The following is a 6000-nucleotide window of genomic DNA, read 5'->3' as shown; positions in this document are numbered from 1 at the left end:
GCGTAGGAATTTTTTTGAAATTACTACGTTACCCAACAGTGGCATCCGAGCCTAGGTTTTATGGTTTGATGTTATTTGCATGAGTAGAACACAAGTGAGTTGTGGGCGATATAAGTCATACTGCCTACCAGCATGTCATACTTTGGTTCGGCGGTATTGTTGGATGAAGCGGCCCGGACCGACATTATGCGTACGCTTACGCGAGACCGGTTCTCCCGACGTGCTTTGCACAAAGGTGGCTAGCGGGTGACTGTCTCTCCAACTTTAGTTGAACCGAGTGTGGCTACACCCGGTCCTTGCGAAGGTTAAAACGGAGTCTATTTGACAAACTATCGTTGTGGTTTTGATGCGTAGGTGAGATTGGTTCTTACTTAAGCCCGTAGCAGCCACGTAAAACTTGCAACAACATAGTAGAGGACGTCTAACTTGTTTTTGCAGGGCATGTTGTGATGTGATATGGTCAAAACGTGATGAGATATAAGTTGTTGTATGAGATGATCATGTTTTGTTGAAGTTATCGGCAACTGGCAAAAGCCTTATGGTTGTCTCTTTATTGCATAAGATGCAAGCGCCAAATAATTGCTTTACTTTATCGCTATGCGATAGCAATAGTTGCAAGAGCAATAGTTGGCGACACGACCATGTGACGACATATTGATATAGATCAAGATGATGGAGATCATGGTGTCATGCCGGTGACGATGGAAATCATGATGATGCTTTGGAGATGGAGATCAAAGGCACAAGATGATGATGGCCATATCATGTCACATATTTTGATTGCATGTGATGTTTATCTTTTATACATCTTATTTTGCTTAGTTTGATGGTAGCATTTTAAGATCATCTCTCACTAATTATCAAGAAGTGTTCTCCCTGAGTATGCACCGTTGCCAAAGTTCATCGTGCCCAGACACCACGTGATGATCGGGTGTGATAAGCTCTACGTCCATCTACAACGGGTGCAAGCCAGTTTTGCACACGCGGGATACTCAGGTTAAACTTGACGAGCCTAGCATATGCAGATATGGCCTCAGAACACGGAGACCGAAAGGTCGAGCGTGAATCATATAGTAGATATGATCAACATAACGATGTTCACCATTGAAAACTACTCCATCTCACGTGATGATTGGTCATGGTTTAGTTGATTTGGATCACGTAATCACTTAGAGGATTAGAGGGATGTCTATCTAAGTGGGAGTTCTTAAGTAATATGATTAATTGAACTTAAATTTATCATGAACTTAGTCCTGGTAGTATTTTGCAAATTATGTTGTAGATCAATAGCTTGCGTTGTTGCTTTCATATGTTTATTTTGATATGTTCCTAGAGAAAAATTGTGTTGAAAGATGTTAGTAGCAATGATGCGGATTGGATCCGTGATCTGAGGTTTATCCTCATTGCTGCACAGAAGAATTATGTCCTTGATGCACCGGTAGGTGACAGACCTATTGCAGGAGCAGATGCTGACGTTATGAACGTTTGGCTAGCTAAATATGATGACTACTTGATAGTTTAGTGCACCATGCTTAATGTCTTAGAATCGGGACTTCAAAGACGTTTTGAACGTCATGGAGCATATGAGATGTTCCAGGAGTTGAAGTTAATATTTCAAGCAAATACCCGAGTTGAGAGATATGAAAGTCTCCAACAAGTTCTATAGCTAAAAGATGGAGGAGAATCGTTCAACTAGTGAGCATGTGCTCAGATTGTCTGGGTACTACAATCGCTTGAATCAAGTGGGAGTTAATCTTCCAGATAAGATAGTGATTGACAGAATTCTCTAATCACCATCACCAAGTTAGTAGAACTTCGTGATGAACTATAATATGCAAGGGATAACGGAAACAACTCCCAAGCTCTTCGTGATGATGAAATCAACGAAGGTAGAAATCAAGAAAAACATCAAGTGTTGATGGTTGACAAGACCACTAGTTTCAAGAAAAGGGCAAAGGGAAGAAGGGGAACTTCAAGAAGAACGGCAAGCAAGTTGCTGCTCAAGTGAAGAAGCCCAAGTCTGATCCTAAGCCTGAGACTAAGTGCTTCTACTGCAAAGGGACTGGTCACTGGAAGCGGAACTACCCCAAGTGATTGGCGGATAAGAAGGATGGCAAAGTGAACATAAGTATATTTGATATACATGTTATTGATGTGTACTTTACTAGTGTTTATAGCAACCCCTCAGTATTTGATACTAGTTCAGTTGCTAAGATTAGTAACTCAAAACGGGAGTTGCAAAATAAACAGAGACTAGTTAAGGGTGAAGTGACGATGTGTGTTGGAAGTGGTTCCAAGATTGATATGATCATCATCGCACACTCCCTATAATTTCGGGATTAGTGTTGAACCTAAATAAGTGTTATTTGGTGTTTGCGTTGAGCATGAATATGATTTGATCATGTTTATTGTAATACGGTTATTCATTTAAGTAAGAGAATAAATTGTTGTTCTGTTTACATGAATAAAACCTTATATGGTTACACACCCAATGAAAATAGTTCGTTGGATCTCGATCGTGGTGATACACATAATCATAATATTGAAACCAAAAGATGCAAAGTTAATAATGATAGTGCAACTTATTTGTAGCGCTGCCGTTTAGGTCATATTGGTGTAAAGCGCATGAAGAAACTCCATGCTGATGGGATTTTGGAATCACTTGATTATGAATCAGTTGATGCTTGCGAACCATGCCTCATGGGCAAGATGACTAAGACTCTGTTCTTCGGAACAATGGAGCAAGCAACAGATTTGTTGGAAATCATACATACTGATGTATGTGGTCCGATGAATATTGAGGCTCGCGATAGGTATCATTATTTTCTGATCTTCACAGATGATTTGAGCAGATATGGGGATATCTACTTGATGAAACATAAGTCTGAAACATTTGAACAGTTCAAAGAATTTCAGAGTGAAGTGGAAAATCATCGTGACAAGAAAATAAAAGTTTCTACGATATGATCGCAGAGGTAAAATATTTGAGTTACGAGTTTGGTGTTCAATTAAAACAATGTGGAATAGTTTCACAAACTCATGCCACCTGGAACACCACAGCATAATGGTGTGCCCGAATATCATAACCATACTTATCTATGATGTCTCTTACCGATCTACCACTATCGTTTTGGGGTTATGCATTAGAGACAGCTGCATTCACGTTAAATAGGGCACCATCTAAGTCCGTTGAGACGACACAATCTGAACTGTTGTTTGGCAAGAAACCAAAGTTGTCGTTTCTTAAAGTTTGGGGTTGTGATGCTTATATGAAAAAGTTTCATCCTAATAAGCTCAAACCCAAATCGGAGAAATATGTCTTCATAGGATACCCAAAGGAGACTGTTGGGTACACCTTCTATCACAAATCCGAAGGCAAGACTTTTGTTGCTAAATTCGGAGTTTTTCTAGAGAAGGAGTTTCTCTCGAAAGAAGTGAGTGGGCAGAAAGTAGAACTTGACGAGGTAACAGTACCTGCTCCCTTACTGGAAAGTAGTACATCACAGAAAATTGTTTCAGTGACACCTACACCAGTTAGTGAGGAAGCTAATGATAATGATCATGAAACTTCAGATCAAGATACTACTGAACCTCGTAGATCAACCAGAGTAAGATCCGCACCAGAGTGGTACGGTAATCCTGTTCTGGAAGTCATGCTACTAGATCATGATGAACCTACGAACTATGAAGAAGCGATGGTGAGCCCAGATTCCGCGAAATGGTTTGAGGCCATGAAATCTGAGATATGATCCATGTATGAGAACAAAGTATGGACTTTGGTTGACTTGCCCGATGATCGGCAAGCCATAGAAAATAAATGGATCTTCAAGAGGAAGACGGACGCTGATAGTAGTGTTACTATCTACAAAGCTAGAATTGTCGCAAAAGGTTTTTGACAAGTTCAAGGTGTTGACTCCGATGAGAGTTTCTCACTCGTATCTATGCTTAAGTCTGTCCGAATCATGTTAGCAATTGCCGCGTTTTATGAAATCTGGCAAATGGATAAACAAAACTGCATTCCTTAATGGATTTACTAAAGAAGAGTTGTATACGATGCAACCAGAAGGTTTTGTCAATCCGAAAGGTGCTAACAAAATGTGCAAACACCAGCGATCCATCTGTGGACTGGTGCAAGCATCTCGGAGTTGGAATATACGCTTTGATGAGTTGATCAAAGCATATAGTTTTATACAGACTTGCGGTGAAGCCTGTATTTACGAGAAAGTGAGTGGGAGCACTACAGCATTTCTGATAAGTATATGTGAATGACATATTGTTGATCGGAAATAATGTAGAATTATTCTGTAAAGCATAAAAGGAGTGTTTGAAAGGAGTTTTTCAAAGAAAGACGTCGGTGAAGCTGCTTACATATTGAGCTTCAAGATCTATAGAGATAGATCAAGACGCTTGATAAGTTTTTCCAATGAGTACATACCTTGACAAGATTTTGAAGTAGTTCAAAATGGAACAGTCAAAGAAAGAGTTCTTGCCTGTGTTACAAGGTGTGAAGTTGAGTAAGACTCAAAGCCCGACCACGGCAGAAAATAGAAAGAGAATGAAAGTCATTCCCTATGCCTCAGTCATAGGTTCTATAAAGTATGCCATGCTGTATACCAGATTTATTGTATGCCCTACCACTGAGTTTGGCAAGGGAGTGCAATAGTGATCTAGGAGTAGATCACTGGACAGCGGTCAAAATTATCCTTAGTAGAATAAGGATATGTTTCTCGATTATGGAAGTGAAAAAGGTTCGTCGTAAAGGGTTACGCCGATGTAAGTTTTGACACTAATCTAGATGACTCTAAGTCTCGGTCTAGATACATATTGAAAGTGGGAGCAATTATCTAGAGTAGCTCCATGCAGAGCATTGTTGACATAGAAATTTGCAAAATACATGCGGATCTGAATGTGGCAGACCCGTTGACTAAGATTCTCTCACAAGCAAAACATGATCACACCTTAGCACTCCTTGGGTGTTAATAACATAGTGATGTGAACTAGATTACTAAATCTAGTAAACCCTTTGGGTGTTGGTCACATGGCGATGTGAACTATGGGTGTTAATCACATGATGATGTGAACTATCGATGTTAATCACATGGTGATGTGATCTAGATTATTGACTCTAGTGCAAGTGGGAGACTGAAGGAAATATGCCCTAGAGGCAATAATAAAGTTATTATTTATTTCCTTATTTCATGATAAATGTTTATTATTCATGCTAGAAATGTATTAACCGGAAACATAATACATGTGTGAATACATAGACAAACAGAGTGTCACTAGTATGCCTCTACCTGACTAGCTCGTTAATCAAAGATGGTTATGTTTCCTAACCATAGACAAAGAGTTGTTATTTGATTAACGAGGTCACATCATTAGTTGAATGATCTGATTGACATGACCCATTCCATTAGCTTAGCACCCGATCGTTTAGTATGTTGCTATTGCTTTCTTCATGACTTATACATGTTCCTATGACTATGAGATTATGCAACTCCCGTTTACCGGAGGAACACTTTGGGTGCTACCAAACGTCACAACGTAACTGGGTGATTATAAAGGAGCATTATAGGTGTCTCCAAAGGTAGATGTTGGGTTGGCGTATTTCGAGATTAGGATTTGTCACTCCGATTGTCGGAGAGGTATCTCTGGGCCCTCTCGGTAATGCACATCACATAAGCCTTGCAAGCATTGCAACTAAGATGTTAGTTGTGAGATGATGTATTACGAAACGAGTAAAGAGACTTGCCGGTAACGAGATTGAACTAGGTATTGGATACCGACGATCGAATCTCGGGCAAGTAACATACCGATGACAAAGGGAACAACGTATGTTGTTATGCGGTCTGACCGATAAAGATCTTCGTAGAATATGTAGGAGCCAATATGGGCATCCAGGTCCCGCTATTGGTTATTGACCGGAGACGTGTCTCAGTCATGTCTACATTGTTCTCGAACCGTAGGGTCCGCACGCTTAAGGTTTCGATGACAGTTATA

The sequence above is a fragment of the Triticum urartu genome, chromosome 1 (assembly GCF_003073215.2).
Source record: "Triticum urartu cultivar G1812 chromosome 1, Tu2.1, whole genome shotgun sequence".
Taxonomy (NCBI): Eukaryota; Viridiplantae; Streptophyta; class Magnoliopsida; order Poales; family Poaceae; genus Triticum; species Triticum urartu.
The sequence above is the reverse complement of the archived record's forward strand: the minus strand, read 5'-3'. Positions refer to the sequence as shown.